This window comes from Hemicordylus capensis, chromosome 1 (assembly GCF_027244095.1).
Source record: "Hemicordylus capensis ecotype Gifberg chromosome 1, rHemCap1.1.pri, whole genome shotgun sequence".
Classification (NCBI taxonomy): Eukaryota; Metazoa; Chordata; class Lepidosauria; order Squamata; family Cordylidae; genus Hemicordylus; species Hemicordylus capensis.
Window position 1 is genome coordinate 110,244,112 of NC_069657.1, and position 21,884 is coordinate 110,265,995.

The following is a 21,884-nucleotide window of genomic DNA, read 5'->3' on the forward strand; positions in this document are numbered from 1 at the left end:
CGTTATCAAGCTTAAAATCTGATTTAGAGATCTGCAAAAGCAGAAGGAGATTGTGTGTGCGCTCATACAGAGCACACATACAGAGGTCTCATTTGCAAACTTGAGCAGACTGCCATAGAAAAATCCCAGCTGATTAAGGCAAATGGTTATGTGTTCAATGTCATGTTACTGGATGCAGTCCTTTACTGCCATGTCTTTTGTGCACGCTGTATAAGAGATCCCCATTTGATCAGGTACCTTGGTGTTCATATTAAGCCTAAAATTGCCCTATAAGATATTTTCAAACCCCTGGTGATATATTAGAAAATTTACAATAGATTTATTTGGTCTTGGGTAAACAAAATTACTACTGATTTTTAAGCTCTCTCCCTCTCTTTTTTTGTTAATCTAAGCATTTTCTAACTACTTATCTATTTCTGAAAAATAGTTACCAGTTCTTGTCACTTACATAGAAAGTAAGGAGCTATATAAATTATTCTGATTTAAAATAATGTTTGTAGCCTAGTAGCAATGTTGTAAAACTGCTTACAGGTTTGAAAATCACACTAGCTATTCTTGTTTCAAATTTCATTTAATATATTGTTCTGTATGATTTTATGATAAACAGATTATTCCTTGAACAGGAATTAAGAGTAAAGCTGCCAGGAAGAGCTTTTGTTGTCAATGTAGTTCCCGCCTCATGTTTTATAAAAGATTTCATGGTCCTATTGTAAAGAGTGGATGATTTAAAACGTGTTACCAAGATAAACTTTCCCATTGTCATTAATGAGGATGGGTAATACTGAGTGACAAGTGCATTAGGAATGACATAGAAAGAGCTGTTAGATTTGTCAGAGCATATCACTTCAGGCTATGAAACCTGATGGCTTGCCGGGGGGGGGGGGGGGGGGGCGTAATTTTTTGCTAATGGACCAACCTGGTGATTACTCACATAGGTGTTTCACCATCTTGTTGCTATAACACTCTGATAGCTTTGGAGAGGTAAATAAATATTAAATAGAAATTATGAAAGGATAGAGAGAATGACCTCACTTAATAAGAGGCAATTCATCAAGCTTAAATAGCCATTTAATTTGATGAACAGAATAATTTGAATAAATTCTTTTTTTATTGAAAACTGCTTAAGCTAAGATGAATTTTACTGGGAAATGTTAGTACTAACTTTATATTCTTGATAAAATATGTTTTCTTGCTACAATAACTATATTTCAATAAAGACTCAAGAATTGGGGCACTAATGTAATTTACAGTGACTTTAGGGAGAAAAGTGGGGGGGGTTGTTTTTTTTTAAAGCTTCTAAAATATTAATCACAGAACAATTAATAATTTAAGATTTTCTGGTGTTTAAATCTCTCCAAACTACAACGTGCCTATCAGTTTCCATTTTGAACATGCAATTGGTCACTTTTTCGCCTTGATTCATTTTGCCTGGCTGCCAACCAAATTTTGCCTCTATATACCTTCTTGACACTAATAATGACTGAGTTTCTGTTCGTTTGCGTGCAAGATTTCCCAAGCGGCAGTTTGGGGCTGGGATAAACTATCTATCATGATTGCATACAACTAATCTGCCTCAACCAAACCACCCAGTGATTGAAATTACATTTGACAATTCACCTCTCCTTGGCGTGCCTGAGGTGAACATAGCTACAGACCATCCCCGGAAGGGCATAGCAACTCTTCCATATGCTGGGGAGGATCTTTTTATTTGTGTCAAGAGACTTTTAGCCAAGCATGTAGAAACGAGCAAGGGTTTTTATTTTCTTTATTAACGTCTTCATTTTTTCACTATATTATATTTAACTTAAATTAGATTTTAATTTAGTAGAGTCATTTATTTTTGCATTGGGGTTTTTCTGTTATGGTTTTTCTGTTTTTTGGATGGAAATTCATTCAAGTCATCAACATCTTGTTAACCTTAGTAAGAACTCATGTAGCACAAGATATACACAGGATTAAAATAAGATGTTTTAGAATCATTAATTGTTTATGGCACACACTTTAATAATAAGATGTACAATGGTTAAATATCAAGGATACTGTTCTTACTTAGATGACCTTTCCATTCTACACCTGCTTGGAGCACTGGAACTTACCTCTGTCAAAGGAAAAGTCTGTTTCAACACTACCTTTTGCAGTGTGTGAGTGGTTGGTTATTCCTCCTGAAAATAAGGGAAACCATAATTCTCCAGAAATTGGGTCATTGAAATAGGGGGTAAATTTCGCCCCTGAGTGCACCCCTTTGCTTGCTGTCATATAAGTGAACGGCTGCCCATAGGAACAATGTTATGATGTGGGCAAAACTTGTTACACTTCTGCTGGCACTGGGTGGTCTGCCCACAATTAGTTGGAGGTCTGAGAGAGTGAAATGCATTGTGTGGGCAGAGCACACACAGACCGTACTGCACTCTCTAGATATTGCTACAGTTGTCACGCTCTCATTATATACATGCACACTCTTTGCTAATGAGAGGCACTCTATTGCCAAGTTCTCTGGCTCCCATATTTCATCCATGCTGGATTTTGGTGCTAGGCACTGCCTGTCATATTAAAGATGCACACAATGCAGCTTTACTTTTTTCTCTCCTATTGGCTCTGACCCATATCCTGGCGGTCCACACGAGCAGCCTAACCCAGGCCTGGCTGCCCTAGCCTGGGTTAGGCTGCTCATGAGAATAACCTTGTTGTGGGTTAGATGAGCCAATGGTCTGACTGCCTCTTATGTTTATATTCATCCAGAGGGGCTCTTTTGTTCACAGCCAATGTTGTAAAATAATTTTTTCAAAGAAAGAACTATATTAACCTGTGATATTAATTTTAGCAATTTGCACAATTACAAAGCAATAAAGAGGATATTTGATTGTTTGATTGATATCAAGAAGTCATTTCAAAACAATAAACAAGAATAATCCTTAAACCAGAATAAAAGCCATACATTTTTTTAAAAAACAGATTCATTTGACATCCACAATAATATCAGATGCCATTAAATGCTAGAGAGAACAAAATGTATTTAAAGTGTGAGTGAAGTTTAGTACCTGACAAATTGAAATGCATGAGCATTCTAAAGATGAGGAGCCATGGCTGAGAAAGCCCTGCTTGACACGCCCACAGAAGTTGGGGGGCAATATAAGCAAAGCCTCCAGAGAAGGTCTTAATGTTTAGCCTCATATGGATGCAGGCAGCTTTGACTGAATGAATGAATGAATTTCTATACAACCTAATATAGAAATCTCTAGGCAGTGTACAGATTAAAACATAATATAAACATTTAAAATTCATAAAAACAGATAATTATCACAGATAAAAACACATTAAAATTAAAATTTCATTTAAAAGCCTGGGAAAACAGGTACGTCTTCAGGGTCCTTCTAAAAGCAAACAGAGAGGTAGATGCTCTTATTTCAGCAGGGAGCGCATTCCAAAGCCTTTTGTCAGGGAATTCTTTACTTCATGGGAAGGGATCCTGAACATTCTTAAAAAGTCTTTTCATATTTTAAATCCCTGGAGCTCAAACGCCTACACTAATAATATTTAGATTATAGTAATATTACTACTTCAGCTGCCATAACATCTAAGTATTTATATATGTTTCTAAGTGCTGAAGTCGCTTCACATGCATTAGGTTTGTTGACACGTGCTGCAAATCAGTGATCCATACACAACCAAGCCCATTGCTATCTTCAGAAGGCAGAGATCCCATACCAGTCAGTAAACCAGCATGATTTGAGGGTAAGTTAGCTTGCAGTCTATTTTGTGTGCAGTGTACACTGCTTGCTCTTTCCACATGTGCAACAGGTTCTTTGAATGGTGGCCTTTGTTTATATGTAATGCTTTTTTACACTTGGTAGCATAGGAAAACATGGGTTGGTAATTTTCTATAATTTGTAATTATATACATCATTAGGATACTGTTGTCAGAGTAAACAGAGGTAGAACTAAAGTAATACTTAATTTAATATGCCATTCAGCAATATAGTGCTTCTAATTAAATTGTTTATATAGAATACACATGGTTTTAATGTTAATTTTCAAGGTAACATGGTAAAAGTACAGTAGGATAATATAAAACTTGCTTATTTTTCTTCCCTGCCCTCACTCCAGGACTTCATGATTCACCTGTATTTTTAAATACCTGAGTATTTTAATAGGTATAGATTGTGCTAGTGTAATACAATAATGTGTACTAATGAGCCATACTATTCAACAACAGACATGTGTACAACTACTTTTTGTGTACATGTGTACAACTACAACTTATTTAGTATCAATTGTGCGAATAACGTATTTGTTGAGGGAAATTAGAGATATAACAGTTTTGTTTTGTTTTTTTAAAAAACCAGAACAGTAGAAAATGGATGACCTTGGCTTGCAATCAAAGAACTGTGTGGAGTTCTGCTCATGCAAAGGGGGTTTTGCACTCTCAACTTCGCCCTGCAGCCCCTTCTGCTTTTGGTTTGGACAAGGGCATATCCAAGCCATAATGTTAATTGTGAGTGCTGAGTACAGTGTGTTGTTTCTGCGTTCTGAACAATGTGTGTGTGTGTGTGTGTGTGTGTGTGTGTGTGTGTGTGTGTGTGTGTGTGTGTGTGTGTCGGCATGGACTTAAGGGCCCACGTCTGAGTACACCCAACTGGTCAACTCCTTTGCAGTAGTGTGAGTTAACCAACAGACTTTCACCACTGCTGTCTTCACCACTCCCATCCGCCAATGGGAGCATCCCCCAGAGACCCCTACATCATCATGTTTTGTTGGTCTATGGGAGAAGAAATAACTGCTGAACAACTCTCAACTCAGGCAGCAGCTACTCCTATCACCTCCCCCACAATGGGCTATCTTCCAAAGGCCCCTGAAGGAACAGAAAGTGAGAGGGATTGGAGCTGTTGCCGCTTCAGCAGCTCATGAAACTGGGAGGACAGGGGTTCAAGCAAGCAGTGAGGGCAGCACAACACTGCACCCCAGGGCCCAACACAAGTTGAGGGTGACCATGTCTCTAATAATAATAATATATATAGAACTATGATACCACACCAGCTCATATACAGGTGTTTCATATTGAGTGCCATTTCAGTGGGAAGATTCACAGTGTGGTTTAAAGGTGCAGGAAGCGGCATGTGGATGCAAACGGTTGGACTCTTTCCCTCTCACTGTCGCAGCACAGCAGCTGAGTCTGGATGAGGAGAAGCAGAAGCAACAGCAATGCTGGTGACAGGAGCATCTTAGATGGGCGAGTCAGCCAACCCTTTCACAGCCTCAGATGCAGCAGTAGCAGCTGCCTCCAGGACTGCCAGTCTTGATGACAATAGGAGTCTGACCACAACTTTTGCCTTCTCCACTTCTAGGTCATGCACCAGCAGCTGTCTAGCAGAGCCTCCCTACCACAGCAAGTGTCATAAAGCTGAAACACAGTTGTAAAGTTGAAACAAGGTGGCAATTTACAGTCTTAAGTGCCATTCATCTTAACTCAGAGCATCTTAAGACAAGGACTACCTGTACAGCAATGTTATCAGCATAGGTCAGTCACCTTTATATTTTATTTTATTTAAAGCAAAAATATCACTATCTTCTGCTTAGGCCCATTTAAGTGTTTGCAACAAAAGTCACTCAGCATATACAATCAGTGAACTGACTAGGGGTGTAGGTGCTCCTGAGAAATAATCATGTGCAATCTGAAATACAAGGGAGATAATCCTGCATCCCTAAATAGCATAGATATGGATTAGGGATGCGCAAAACATTTCAATCTCGAAAACAGGCTTTCAAAATGGTGCTTGGAAAGAACATTCAAAATATTCTGACTTGAAACATGCTGTTTTGAGCTCAAAACAGAATGCCCTTGAAATGAAAGGTAGGTTTTGAGCTCTGAACGGAACAATCCCATTTGAGTGTTCCTTCTGAGCATCATTTTGGAGGCCTGTTTTTCTCTTTCTGGCTGGTTTTAGCACTTGCTTCCGATTGGCTTGCAATCTTCTTGCTTCTTGGTTGGTTTGTTCCCATAAAAATCAAGTTGATTTGTATGATCTAGCCAGTGCCAAAATCAGTCAAAAAGTAAAACAGGTCTCCAAAATGGTGCTCAGAACACTCAAAACATTCTGTTGGAACACTCCAATGTCCAACGGAACATTCTGGGTATTTGTGTTGCATTCTGAGCTCGGAATGGAACACAATTTCCGTACCATGCATATCCCTGATATAGATATCTGTATTCAATAGACAAAGGAAGCAGTAAAGTTGGGATGTGCATGAACCTGTTCGGAGGCCCTTTTAAGGGCCTCTGAACAGGTTCAAACACTGGGGGGTGCCACTTTAAGGGCAGGGGAGAGTGCACTTACCCCTCCCCCCACTTTTCCCCCACCGGCGCTCATTTTCCGTAAAAGCCCTTTGGAGCAGCAGTGTACCTCCGTGCCACCCCTTCCCCCTCTTCAGCCAGAAGTGGTTGGAAGTACCGGGTGCACATGCACATCAGACAGGCACATGCAGCCAGTACTTCCAGCCACTTCCAGTACTTCCAGCCACGAAGAGGGGGAAGGGGCAGCAGGGAGCTATACTGCTGCCCCAAAGACTTTTACGGAAAACGAGCACCAGCAGAGGGAAGTGGGGGTAGGGGTAAGTGCACCCACCCCTGCTCTTAAAGTGGCACCCCGCACCCCCTCGTGACATCTCTGTCCAGTTCCATGCACATCCTTACAGTGAAGTCTAAAAACTATAAACAAATTGAAGTTTCTGTGCTAAACCTGTACCAGCAGCTAGACTGAACTGGATCTACATAACTGGTATAATTCAAAAGCTGAACCACAATCATTTGCTTGACCACCTTGCCTAAAAAGGGGGATATTTGGAAATGGACAAAAGAATTATTTTATTATTTATTTTTTACATTTATATTCCGCTCTTCTTCCAAGGAGCCCAGAGCGGTGTACTACGTAAGTTTCTTCTCACAACAACCCTGTGAAGTAGGTTAGGCTGAGAGAGAAGTGACTGGCCCAGAGTCACCCAGCAAGTATCATGGCTGAATGGGGATTTGAACTAAGGTCTCCCCAGTCCTAGTCCAGCACTCTAACCACTACACCACGCTATTTTGATCTTGCATTTGCATTTTGGCTTTCAGAATTGATGGGAAATGAAAAAAAGATATAGTCTTTAAAGCTAAAATGATATTTTAATTATGTGAGTTTACAAATACTCTCTACTATTGCTCTATGAGAGAATGAATACACATGTCGTAAATAAGAAGTAAGCTAAATTCTACCTGTGTCACAAAATAGCAATCAATTATCTTGTAAGAATGAGATTGTGAGATTTTCAAATATGCATTGACAGCTGACATATTTCATTATCTTAGTTATCCAATATAGGTTAACTGCCTTAATTATTATGTACATAAATATACAATTAAAGATATAAAGTAAGCATTAATCGTAAGTTTCTCACAAAACTTCAAGTGCAAAACTATTCAGATTTGTTTGAACATTTAGTTTATAAAACATCTCCTTACCATTGAAAAGTATTTCTTCCAACATTTATGCAATCTCTTCATAAAATTTGACTTAAACTGTTAAATTGATTGATTGAATGATTGATTGATTAAGTGCCGTCAAGTCGGTGTAGACTCTTAGTGACCAGATAGATAGATTTGCTCCAGGATGATCTGTCATCAACCTGGCCTTTAAGGTCTCTCAGTGGTGCATTCATTTCTGTCATAATCGAGTCCATCCACCTGGTTGTCCTCTTCTTCTTTTTCCTTCAACTTTTCCCAGCATTTTGGACTTGTCAAGGGAGCTGGGTTTTCACATAATTTTTCCAAAGTATGATAGTTTGAGCCTGGTCATTTGTGCCTCGAATGAAAATTCTGGATTGATTTGTTCTGTGATCCATTTGTTTGTTTTCCTGGCTGTCCATGGTATCCTCAAAAGTCTTCTCAAGCACCAAAGTTCAAAAGCGTCAATGCTTGTTCTATCTTGCTTCCTCAAAGTCCAGCTCTTGCATCCATAGAGTGTCACAGGAACAACCATTGTCCAAACAATTCTAATCTTTGTAGGTATAGACATGTCACGACATCTAAATATCCTTTCCAAGGCCTTCATTGCAACCCTACCAAGTGCTAGTCTGCAGCGTATTTCTTGACTGCTGGATTCTTTTACTGTTGATGGTTGATCCTAAAAGGCAGAAGCTATCCGCCTCTTCAGTGTCTTCATTATCAATTCTGAGGCCATTTGCTGTACCCATTGTCATTAGTTTAGTCTTTACATTTAGTTGTAGTCCCATTTTTTCACTGTGCTCCTTGACTTTCATTACAAGTGTTTGCAGATAATCTGCATTCTCAGCTATCAGAGTAGTGTCATCAGCATAGTGCGGGTTATTGATGTTTCTTCCGCCAACTTTAAAACCACGCTCATCTTCTTCCAATCCACTTCTTTCAGTATATGTTCAGCATATAAGTTGAATAAATACGGGAAAAGTATACAGACTTGTCTTACTTGTTTGCCGATCTGGAACCAGTCTGTTTCACCATGTTCCGTCTGGACTGTGGCTTCCTGTCCTGTGTATAGGTTTCTCATGAGAACAATGAGATGTTCTGGGACACCCATTTTCTACAGCTTGGCATGGTTGACACAATTGAAGGGTTTTCTGTAGTCAATAAAGCACATATTGACTTCTTTTTGGTATGCTTTGTTTTTCTCAATTATCCAGTGTGAATCAGCAATGATGTCTCTTGTTCCTTGGCCTTTTCTGAAGCCAGTTTGAACATCCAGCATTTCCCTTTCCATGTAGGACTCTAATCTGCATTGGATGATCGTGAGCATTATTTTGCCAGCATGTTAAATGAAGGATACTGTATGATGGTTTGTGCAATCTGTTAAGTCTCCTTTCTTTGGTATGGGTATGTCGACTGACCTCTTCCAATCTGTTGGCCACTGTGTCATTCTCCAAATTTGTGACATAGTTTGGTTATAGCCTTGGCTGATTCTTCTTCTGTTGCCTGCCATATATTCCATCAATTCCTGTAGCCTTCCAATTTGGTAATGACTGAAGTGCTGATCTAACTTCATCTTCCCATACTAGAGGTTATTGCAAGTAGGGAATATCTTCTAGAGTATCTTGGGTGTTGACGTCCCTGCTGTACAGATTTTCAGTATATCTGAAAATTACATCTCTGTTTGATCTTCTCTGAATCAGTTACTATCTGTCTTTTGGCATCCCTTAACACACCAATTTGAGGTTGGAACCTCCTTCTGAGTTCAGAGATCTTTTGGAAAACTTTCATTGTTTTTCCATGTCTATTTCCATTCTCAAAATCTTTGCAGATGTCATTGTAGTACTGTTCCTTGTCTCTTCTAATGGCTTTTTGAAATTCCCTATTATTTATTTATTTATTGGTTGGTTGGTTGGTTGGTTGGTTGGTTTATCTATCATATTTTTATACCACCTGATATGTAAATCTCTAGGTGGTGTACAGATGCCAACATTATAATCACAGGTTAAAATACATATAGCACAATAAAAACAATATAAAACAAATTATTAAAATTATAATTAAAAGCTTGAGAGAACAGGAAAGTCTTGAACTATTAAGTTCCCTAGTAAGTTATAAATGAGCTCTTCCACCTCCTTGCACCAATAATGTAATCAATTTGATTTCTGTGTGCTCCATCTGGTGATGTCCATGTGTATATTATTATAATTATAATAACATTTATATCCCACTCTTCCTCCAAGGAGCCCAGAGCGGTGTACTACATACTTGGGTTTCTCTTTCACAACAACCCTGTGAAGTAGGCTAGGCTGAGAGAGCAGTGACTGGCCCAGAGTCACCCAGCTAGTATTATGGCTGAATGGAGATTTGAACTCGGGTCTCCCCAGTCCTAGTCCAGCACTCTAACCAATATACATACAATACTCTATCTGTATAGGCGATGCTTTGGTTGTTTGAAGAATGTGTTAGCAATGAAGAGATCATTGGCTTGGCAAAAACTAATAAGTTGTTTTGCTTCATTTCTGTTTCTTAGGCCATACATACCAACTGTGTTTTCCTCCTTGCCATTTCCAACTTTGGCATTCCAGTCTCCAACCACCAGCATCACATCTTGCTTGCATATCAATTTCAGACTGAACTTGAGCATAAAATTCATCTACATCCTCTTCTTCTGCATCAGTCGTTGGGGCATAGACTTCAAAAACTGTCCTGTTAAAGGGTTGTCCATGAAATCTAATTGTTATTAGTCGGTCACTGACCTCATTGTACCCAAGTACTGTCATTGCTATATCCTTCCTGACTATGAAAGCAACACCGTTCCTTCTTTGTTTTTCGTGTCCTGATTAGAAACTGTTAAATACAATCTTTAAATACTCTTATATAAAAATAATAAGTAATAAGGGGCTGACCTGGTATGTATCACTGAGACTTGGTTGGGGGAGGCTGGTGGCCCAGTCTGGTCCCAGCTTCTTTCTCCAGGGTATTGTGTAGAGGAGCAGGTGAGGGGATGTGGGCGGGGAGGTGAAGTGGCTGTGGTCTATAAGGATAACATCTCCCTTACCAGGGTCCCTGTCGAGGTATCTGACCATATTGAATGTGTGTACCTAAGTTTGGGGACCAGGGATAGATTGGGACTTCTGTTGGTGTACCGATCACCCCGCTACCCGATGGAATCCCTTAGTGAGCTCACAGACTTGGTCGCAGGACTTGCATTGGAGTCTCCCAGACTTTTGGTGCTGGGGGACTTCAATTTTCGTTCCTGGACCAATTTGTCCAGGGTAGCTCAGGAGTTCATAGCAGCCATGACAACTATGTCAATTTTTTCAGGAGATGGCATAACTTCCCTAAATGCTTGCCTGGAAGCAGTAATGGGCTGGATGAGGGAGAATAAATTGAAATTGAATAAACTGAATCCAGATAAGATGGAGGTACTTATTGTGCGGGGTCAGAACTCTAGAGACAATTTTGATCTCCCTGTTCTAGATGGAGTCACACTTTCCCAAAAGGAACAGGTTCGCAGTCTGGGAGTTCTTCTGGATCCACACCTCTCCCTGGTATCTCAGGTTGAGGCGGTGACCAGAGGGGCTTTCTATCAGCTTCAGCTGATATGCCAGCTGCATCTGTTTCTTGAGATGAACAACCTCAAAACAGTGGTACATTTGTTGGTAACCTCCAGTCTTGACTTATGCAATGCTCTGTATGTGGGGCTGCCTTTGTATGTAGTCTGGAAGCTTCAGTTGGTACAGAATGCGGCGGCCAGGTTGGTCTCTGGGTCATCTCAGAGAGACCACATCACTCCTTTGTTGATATAGTTACATTGGCTGCCAATAGGTTTCTGGGTGAAATATGAAGTGCTAGTCATAACTTATACGATACGATAAATCTTTATTGTCATTGTCCTGTACAGAACAACGAGATTGAAAGAATCTACAGCAACCTCTACAGGACCTAACAAGAAATAACTAAATATATCCCAATATACCCCCCCCCCATATACCCATTGCTCTAAAAAACTCTAAAAAACTAAAAACAAAAACCCCATCAGAAACTGTATTTTGCTGCGTTCAGAGCTAACACCGCTTTTGGATAGAAACTATTTCTCAAGCGGCTGGTCCTGGCTTTTATGACCCTGTACCTCCTTCTCGAAGGCAGAAGCTGAAAGAGATCATTTCCAGGGTGCGTGGGATCCTGCACTATCTCTACTGCTTTGTTAAAACTCCTGGTGGCATAAATTTGGTCTAAAGTGGGAAGAGTACACCCAATTATTCTCTCCGCAGTCTTAACAACCTTGGACAGCAATGCTCTTTCCCTGACTGTGCAACTCCCAAACCACACACAGATTCCATAGGTTAACACACTCTCTATGGTACGGCGGTAGAACATCAGCAGTAGATTATTTGAAAGACTGTTCTTCCTGAGAGCCCTCAAGAAGTATAATCTCCGCTGTGCTCTCTTCACCAAATCTTTGGTATTTGCTCCCCATGTCAGATCATCTCTCAACTCCGTTCCCAGAAATCTAAACACCGAAACCCGTTCCACACAAATCCCTTCAATAATGAGTGGCTGAATGTTTGAATTGCATTTCCTAAAATATATGCATTTCCTTATAAAGCCCTAAATGGCTTAGGCCCTGGGTATCTAAAAGAACGTCTTCTTCATTATGAACCCCACTGCCCATTGAGGGTGTCCGGAGAGATCCGTCTCCAGTTGCCACCAGCTCGGCTGGTGGCCACACGGGGACAGGCTTTCTCGGTTGCTGCCCCGAGACTGTGGAATGCGCTCCCTACTGAGATACTATCCTCCCCATCTCTTACAATTTTTAGAAAGCATTTGAAAACCCACCTCTTCACCCAAGCTTTTTCCGTTCTTTAAAATTTTAAGGTTTTAATTTATGGATGATTTTTAAATTGTTAAATTGTTTTAAGTTTTGTATATATTTTACCTTGTTTTATGCTATTGTTAACCACCCAGAGACAAAAGTTTGGGGCGGTGTACAAATGTAATAATAATAAAGTAGTAGTAGTAGTAGTAGTAGTAGTAGTAGTAGTAATAGATATTTGGCTTGAGAATTGCAGGCCTTTTTTCATAATTTTTATAGCACCTTTGTAGAAGTGACAAAGCCAGAAGAGAGGCAGATTAATATTAGAACTTTTTGAAAAATTAAGTGGCCTTGGTTTGGTTACCTGTTTACACATCAACTAATAGCTACTTTTAAAAAATGTAAGAAGTTGAAATACTTCTTTGTAAGATTTTGAACTTGGTTTATTGATACTAGTGCAGATTCTTAGTATGGAGAGATGAATGCATTTGATGTACTTACTGTGGTTGAAACAGCCCATGGATTGGGTGTGAAGGAGCAAATAAAATCAGGCTCTTGGCTTTGCTTCCAAGAGTTTTAATGACCTTTTGATCATTGCTGATCAAATCTCAAACCCATTTTACATGCTCAGTGTAAACAGTGAGTGTGCTTTGTTCAGCAGTGTTAGGTTGTCTGTGAAAGGTTATTGGAAGAAGGCAGCATGGCCAAGGCTGGGCAAGTACAAAAGTGTGTTGCTGTTGCTGTTGCTCTTGAGAGAGTGTACGGACTTTGGAATAGCTGTTTTTTGCAGTGGTATGGCCAGTACTGTGGATTCATGATAACTCTTCCTAAGGCATTGTAGACTGAGAGACAGAGCACATGAAATAGCAGGACAACCATCACACCACAGGCCAATGAGAATTATACAGTATTGGGTTTTTTAATACATTAGAGCCATAACTAACAAATACACACAACTGGAATAGAATAAGATTCAAGCTGCATTCATGTTATTAGTAAAGGATGGTGTACTTGAGTACACAGTCCAAAGTGGGAACAGAAGTCCTGCTCCGCTGGATTGTCTATCGTTCTCCCCACGGGGCTCACCTTACAGCCTTCGTTAGAAGTGGTGAAGGCTGTGTGATGGTGGGTGCTTCTGTGAGCAGGACTTGAAAGCACTCGCTATCGTGCTTGCAGCTTTCACCTCTTCAGACAAAGGCTGTAAGCATAAGCCCCCTACAGGAGGCAGAGTGAGGAGAATGATGAATGAGCCAATGAGGTAGGACTTCCATTAGTGCTTTGGGCAGTATACTCTAGTACACCATCCTTTATTGATAACGTCTGAATGAGGCTTCAGTTTTTTCTTACATTAAACTTGGAGGTGTCCAGGAGGCATGTCTAGGAAGTGTGGGATATGAGAGGAGACAATGAGAGAAATACACACACACACACATGTTCAGTCCAGAAACATGGAATCAGACCTCTTCCCCCTCCCCACCGGCCTTCCATATTTCTCCAAATTAGACATTTTTGCTAGCAGAAGTGTTGAGGAAGTATGTATTTATAGGAAGACTGTTTTTGTGGGTGGGGAGCAAGATCAAGGACACAGAACAACATGGTTTCCATGTAGAATACATGGCATTTATTGAAATGTTAATTTTCCTAGCTCTTGGGCTAAAGTTCTTGAGTTGAAATGCCAATTGTTATGTGACATGGTGTAAACAAGGGAAAGTCCTACTATACTGTCGAATTCTGTAAACAGTAGCTGACATCCTGACTAAATTTCTCTATGGCAGTCCTATTGAAATTAAGTAGTCATTTAGAGTAACTCCAGAGTTGTACTGCTGAGTAGCTTAGTTTGGATATCAGCCAGTTAAAGGATTACATTTTTAGGTTGTTTCAAATTTTGGAATGGCAGTTGGCTAGGGTTGCTGCAACTTGTTAGCTGAAAGTTCAGACTGAAGTATGAAATTTTGAGAGATAATACTTTTCCACTCAGCAGTGCCTGGTTTTATTTTTTTTTCCCCCTATGAAAGTTCAGATTCCTTGGTGGTAACTATATGTATTCTGCACCAACCTACTTCATCAGATATGTGACGATGTACTATGTTTCCAAGCCATACATCAGATGAAGTAGTTCATAGCTTATGAATCTTTATGGCACAATATATTTCTTAGTATTAGTCATTAATATGTTATTGCTCCCAGGGGTTGGAATGTTCTCCTGGTGGGCATCTACTCCTCAGTTTCCATCACAATATATCCTATTGATTTCAATAGGCCCTGAGTGCACCTGCCTTTTCCTGGTTTTTATCCAGTTAATGAAGCTTCTACTTCTAATTTTATCCAGTATTGATTACAAGACAATATTGTAATATATTTCAAAGTGTTCATTAATCTGTTGCTCAGTTAATAGTTAAGGATGATTATTTTATTAGAAAAACCATTGAAAACCATATTAAAGTTGCTGGTGATAGTTTTCCACATATCTTGTACAAATGTAAATGAAGCTGCCTGTAGGAGTTATATCAGCTGCTTTCACAGCTTATAGTGGGTCCTGTCAAGCGTATCCTTAGCCAGCCACAAAACTATGAAACATTCATAATTCATTTATTTAACATAATGAAACCATGGGGGCACCAAACATTGCTCTGCATGTGTACAGTTGCAAAAAGATGATTCATCTAAATTACAACATGGATGCTTTGAAAGACTTCAGTAAGGAAGTTATAAGAATAAAATTTCAGCTCAAAAACCCTGTAATTAAAAATATGTTTAACCTTTAAAAACGTTACCATTCAACAAAGCTGATCCACCACCTAATCTGAATTCATTTATTCTTTCTGTTGAGATTTAACCACTCTTAATTATTATTTTAGTGTACAGACATGGGATACCACTTGTCAGTGAGTACTTAGGAAATCACCAGTGATTGATCTCAGAGACCCCAGCAGCTCTTTTGGAACTGAAGCAGTTTCTTGCATTGCTTAAATTCAGATGAGCTCTCTAGTATGTGTACCATTTATTTATTTATTTGAAATATTTCTATTCCACATTTTTGAAAAATACATACGGCAGCTTACAACAATGTAAAATAAATCAGAGGTTTTAAACTGTCTAAAACAAATAAGAGGAGACAGCAAGCAGCACCCACTAAAATAGCACTGCATTAATAAATTAAAACAAATTAAGAAGTTGGGTCTCCATGTGTCGGCAGAAGCAGGAAGCACTAGGTTTAAGATGAGCTTCTCGAGGCAGGGAGTTTTATAACTTGGGCACTGCTAAAGAGGAGGCCCTCTCACATGTGCCCACCAAACATCCCTCCCACAAAGGCAGCGCACATAGGAAGGCCTCCCCAGAAGTGCAGGCAGACTCATATGGGGAAACTTCAGGTACTTTGTTCCCAAGTTATTTACCAACACCTTGAAATGCACCTGGAAACAGTCGAAAGCCAGTGCAGAGGATGCTGAGTTGGTGTAATATGGTCTAAAGGACCAGCCCCATTTAGCAGCCTGGCTGTTGCATTCTACACTATTTCTAAACACTCTTCAAGAATAGCCCCACATACGGTGTGCTACTGTATTCCAATCCTGAGGTAACCAAAGCATGATGTGTATCCTGGATTTCAGGAGAGCTCAGAGAAAAGCTTTGTAGGAGTCCATAGTTCTGGAAAAGAGAAATTGGAGATTCTGAAAAGCAAGATGCTGAAGGCACAATCACAATTCCCATGAGAAGGAAAATTGGAGACATCTCAAGGAGTCAGTGTTTATGCAAAGAGAACTCTCTGAACATCTGAGGAGCAAAAAGGACACATATAGTAATTGAAAGGAGGGACATTTATCCAAGAAAAAGTACAAAAGAATGTCCTGAACCTGTAGGGATGGTGTTAGGAACACTCAGAATAAAAATAGGCTTGCAAGAGAGACCAAAAACATCAACAACAAGATGTCTTCAGATATGTCCAAAACCAGAGAAAGGTCAAGGAAGCAGTCTGCTGCTTGGAGAAGATAATATAATTAATAGTAGTAGTAGTAGTTGTTGTTATTTATTTATTTATTTATTTATTTATTTATTATTAATATGATGATGATGATGATGATGATGATTGATGGAGAAGAATATATATCACCCTTCCAGAAAAAGTTCTCAAAGCAGTTTACATAGAAAAAGGAATGAGATGATTCCCTGTCCCAAAGGTAGGTATGTGCAAAACGATTCGAGTTCGAAATGATGTGAGCTCAGAATGGCTGTTTCAAGTATTTTGAACTCAAACTGAAATGCCCTTAAAATAAAGGGCCTGTTTCGAGCTTGAAACGAAATGATCCCATTTTGAGCTTGAATCATTCTGAGCATTTCGAGCGCCATTTTGATGGACTGTTTTTCCATTCTTGATTCGTTTTCTGGCACTGGCTTCCAGTTGGTGTGTGTTCTCCTTGCTTCTTGATTGATTCGTTTTCTGGCACTGGCTTCCAGTTGGTGTGTGTTCTCCTTGCTTCTTGATTGACTTGTTAGCATCCAAATCAAGTGTTGTCATGGGCAACTGTGCCTCCATTGGCTGAGGTAACTTATCTGGTTTTGCTGAATCTCAGATTGACAAAGGCAGAACATGAGTGCCTCCCTGCCTTTCTTGAGTTGTGGTTTGATTTGTTTGTGAGATAGTTTTGTGGAGAAATGGACAGTGTGTGTGTACAATATTTTTTGTGATTGCTGTGATGAGCTCCATGTCTGGTCTTGAGACTAACTTGTGCTTCTCTCACTGCTCTGATCTGTTCTGCAGTTTGCATTGCAAGGTATATTCAGTCAAACTGTGGCTGAAATTGCTGTAGTTGAGCATATGGCTATGCCTGATGCTAAGGGTGCTGCTGTGGCAGCTGTTGCAATGTTAGGAATGTAATGTCAGGGTTGCAAAATGGTATACTCTGCTTGTTCCGGCCATAGGAACAAAACTCAAAACACCCCATTGTTCCCCATGGGTAGCTCCTAGGGACACCAAAGTAGGTTAGGTGGTACGGCATGATGGCTGCTATTTACCACCCATCCCACAAAACAGGTGGACAAGTGGGCTAATGTTAACAAAATTAACTTTTCCCCATAGGATCCTATTGGGTTTAGGACAAAAGTTTAAAAAAAAAATTAAAAATCACCTGCTTGCCCATTTCTTTTGTGGGTTGGTTGGTAAGAAGCACCCATCATGCCCTACACCCAACCCACTTTGGTCTCCCTAGAAGCTACCCATGGGGAACAATGGGGTGTTTTGAGTTCCCCATTGCTCCCTATTGCCAAAACACTCAAAACACATGAAAACGAAACATTTCAAATGTTTTGATGAAATGTTTCAACCATTTTGCATTGCATTTCAAGCTCAAAATGAAATGCAAAATCTGTTTCATGCCCACCCAAAAGGACTCACAATCTAAAAAGAAACACGTTAGGCACCAGCAACAGCCACTGGAGAGATCCTGTACTTCTGCTGGTGCTTGATAGGGACAATTGCTCTCTTCCTGCTAAAAATAAGAGTCACCACTTTAAATAGTGCCTCTTTGCACAACTAGCAAGGGAAATGATAACTGATGACAGAACGCAAAGCTGCTTAACACTTATTTTGTATCTGTCATCCCACAAGGGAAATGTGGCCCAACTGGGCAATAGATGTGCAAATGAAAAAAAGAGGGAATTGCACCTCAAGATAGGTAAAGAGATCTACTTTAAATTAGTTTAAGCATCCAGGACCAGATGAATTACATCCCAGGTACTGAGGAAACTTGCAGACGTGATCTCAAAACCACTGTGCTTTTTGAGAACTCCTGGAGAATGGGTGAGGTGCCAGAAGAGTAAAGGCAAGCAAGTGTCCCTATCTTCAGAAAGGAGGAGCCAGGAAACTACAGACCTCTCAGGTTGATGTTGATACTACACAAGATCGTAGAACAGATTATTACACAGTCTGTGATCATCTAGTGGTTAGTAGGAGAAGCCAGCATGGATTTGTCAAGAAAAAGACATGCCAGGCTAATTTCATCTCCTTTTTTGATAGACTTGCTAGTTTATAGTAGATCTTTAACCCCAAGAATCTTATAGGTCAATATCACTTTTGATCTATCATTCATAGATCAATTTCGCTAAAAGATATTAACATCAGTACTGGCCATACTTTTAAATAAGATCTTTTCAAAAGATATAAAAGTTAGATCAGACTGGTTTTATTAATTAAAAGAAACTTACTCATGAGCTTAGAACACTTTATAACTGGATTATTAGAGGAGGTAAGACTAGCCCTATAGGGGGCCATTATTTTAACATTCTGTCATGATAAAGTCCAAACATTCTATTCATCATAAAAGGAAACCCATTTGTCTTGTCAGTATGTGATTTGGCACAGAAAATCTACCGGAGGAGTCGTATAATCAGGCCATATTTCAGAAAAATCTGATGAAAAATGACTGCGAACAGTTTTAAAGATTGGCTTCAGATTAGATACTTCCCTTTGTTTCCTATCATATTTCTGCCCCGCAAAAACATACTTTCACTTTCTCTTCTTACCTGTTTAAATAATATCAAAATTCAAGCAAATTGCAGAGATCTGCCCCTCTGTTTGAGTGGTGAAAATCTGTTGTTTATTTTCAAAATAATTAGGTTCCAAAGTCCCCATTTTAAATTCCTATTCATGATTGGGTATGACATTGAAACTTAGCCTTCTTGAACATATGAAACAAAAAGCATGGACCAGGATTCCTGGCCAGTAAATGACTGATTGGTCAATCAGATCTTCCAGGGTGGAGCCTCATTCCATGTGTGATATGGCTGCCTCAGCCCTAATACTTTTTTTTTTTTTAAAGAATCTAACACCAATTCAGACATTTGTTACAAGTGTGCTGCTGTGTAACTGTGTGCAGCTGCACATATGGGTTTGGAAGTCTCGCCACTCACAGGCCACCCACAATCTCTCCACTCACATGTGCATTTGTATTAACAAGTTGCTCTTTATCCATGATTGTGGGCACTTCCATGATTGCGAGGCTGGGGCCATCCAGCCTTGTGATCATGGTAATGCCCACCACCATGTATATAGTGCTTCCGTGTTCATACAAATGCACCTGTATGTGTGAATGGCACAACAATTAGCGACAAGTCTGGGGCAGGACTTCCAAACTGTTTGTGCTGCTATACGCAGTTAAGTGATGCTTGTAACAAACATAGGAAGCTGCCTTATACAGACTCAGACTATTGGTTCATCTAGCTCAATATTGTTTACGCTGAGTGGTTGCAGCTCCAAGCTTACAGGCAGAAGTTCCTCTCAGCCTGACCTGGAGATGCAAGGTAGGGAACCTGGTACCTTCTGCATGTAAACATGCATATACTCTTTCAATGAGCTATGGCCTCATCCCCTAAAGGGAATATCTTATACCTAGCTGCTGGTCATCCTCTTCTTCTCTTTCCTTCCACTTTTCCCAGCATTATGAACTTGTCAAAAAAAGTTGGGTTTTCGCATAATGTGTCCGAAGTATGATAATTTGAGCCTGGTCATTTGTGCCTCAAGTAAAAATTCTGGATTGATTTGCTCTATAGTCCATTTGTTTGTTTTCCTGGCTGTTCATTGTATCCTCAAAAGTCTTCTCCAGCACCAAAGTTCAAAACATCAATACTTTTTCTATCTTGCTTCTTCAAAGTCCACCCACTGCAAATATTCACATGGAGTCTGCACAACTTTTCTCCTGTGAAAACCCACCCCACAATCCAAAACTTAAAGCTACTTTTTTACTAATGCAGAAAAAAAATGTTTTAAATTTCAGAAGTGCATTTGGCAGGCACAGGGGAAAGAGCTGACTACAGAAGTGCATCTGGCAGGCACAGGGGAGAGAGCTGCCTACATGTCCAGGGTATGGAACTTCCTTCCCTGGAAGATGCATCTTATTCCTACTGCACACCCTTTCCACCATAGTCTAAAGCAGGGCTGCTCAACTAAAGCCCTCCTTCAGATTTTGGCCTACAACTCCCATAATCTCTGGCTATTGGCCACTGTGGCTGGGAATTATGGGAATTGTAGTCTAAAATCAGCTGGGTGGGCCTAAGTTGAGCAGGCCTGGTCTAAAGGCACATCCGTTAAAGGCTGATTTTAATTTGAACTGACAGCACCTTGTTTGATTATGTGTTGGCTGTTTTTATTCCCTTGGCTTTTATTGTATTTTGATGGGATTTTTGACTTGTAAATTTGATCTTGAACGTGGACTTTGAACATCTTCTTTGAATGTGGATGGAAAAGCAGGCTATAAATCTTTTAAATAGATGAAACTAGTTTGAGAAGAAGCTAGTCTGAGTTTTGCTTTCTCAAAACCGGAGGTTCAGTTACTGTTGCCACCGGCTTGTCTGGTGGTGACTCAAGGTCAGGCCTTCTTTGTGGCTGCCCCAGGGTTTGGAATGCACTCCCTGTCAAAAATAAAAGCTTCTTCATTTCTGATTGCTTTTTAAAAGACCCTTAAGGCACACCTGTTTTCTCAGGTTTTTAATTAAAACTAATTTTAAACTGTTTTACTCTGTGAAATTGTTCTAATTGTTTTATTCTGTGAACTGTTTTTGTTTTTATTCTGTGAAAATGTGTATTATATATATGGTGATACAAATATACAGTATATCTCAGGTGGTATATAAATATGATAGATGCATTAAATAAATAAATAAAACATAAGCTGATATCAGCATTTGCTTTTTACATAGGTGGTGCTACAGTGAGTAAGGATAATTGGATATGTACTGATTACTCTAAAATAATCAGGAGGTTAATTTGTTTTTAAACTGATTAGAAAAGCTAGAAGTATGTTGAGAACCAGAAATGTCAATGCCAACTACAGAAATAATAAGGTCGGAGGGCCTACAATGGAAATAGCAAATGATTTTTAAATGTGACCATCTGTTAAAGCATACTGATTCTGTAAGCAAGGGGGAAAGGTTGTTTTTATTTTCACTTAGCTAAGACTGTAATCAAACTAGAGAGGAAGAAACAGAAAGTGTGTAACAATTATTTAGTTGAAACAGTGATGCGAAATAAAATAGTTCTGCTAGGACTGTCACTATTCACTGGACCTAAGGTCACCAGATAGCATTTTCTTCTTCATGATATTTGCACAGTCACACACATGAGATCTGCACTTGTACAGAGCAGTATTTCATAAACTTCTACAACTTAGTGGAGCATTCTAGCCTCTGCCCTCAAGCATGGAAGCCCCCATGCCACACATGAGAACAAGAAGGGCATCTCTTTCTCTTAGTTCCTGCCACCTCAACAATATGCTGAGGAACCCCTTTTTAAAATTTCAGGAAATATTTTGTCAACCATATATTTTACAATATTTCTGTGGGTTTTCAATTTTTTGCTTCATTCTTGTTGTAGGGGGGGAGACAGAGAGAGAGAGAATATTTATCCACACAATTTATGTGTGGCGCATTGTAACTTGTTTTAAAAGTGCTATAGTTGTGGAGCTAAACATCCCAGATCAAATGTGCACAACAGTGTCTTTTTTGCTTTCATGAAGCATATAGAAGTGAACTCTTGCCTACATTGCTCGAAGTTTTCAAAGCAAGCACAGAGGTCAATCATAAAAGAGGAAACTGATTATCTAG

General features: G+C 39.6%; 1 protein-coding gene across 3 annotated transcripts in view; it reads left to right on the plus strand.

The window, feature by feature from the left end:
• The window catches only part of ELP4 (elongator acetyltransferase complex subunit 4), a 283,969-nt gene that overhangs the window by 177,738 nt on the left and 84,347 nt on the right, over window positions 1-21,884 (plus strand). The window contains exons 10-11 of one of the 3 annotated variants that reach the window (XR_008312999.1): window positions 4,344-4,492; window positions 5,343-5,515. The exons of 1 other annotated variant lie outside the window; for it this stretch is intronic. The gene's annotated coding sequence lies outside the window, so the exon portion shown is untranslated. The remainder of the gene's footprint in view (window positions 1-4,343; window positions 4,493-5,342; window positions 5,516-21,884) is intronic. One more of the 3 variants, XR_008313000.1, reaches the window with a different exon arrangement.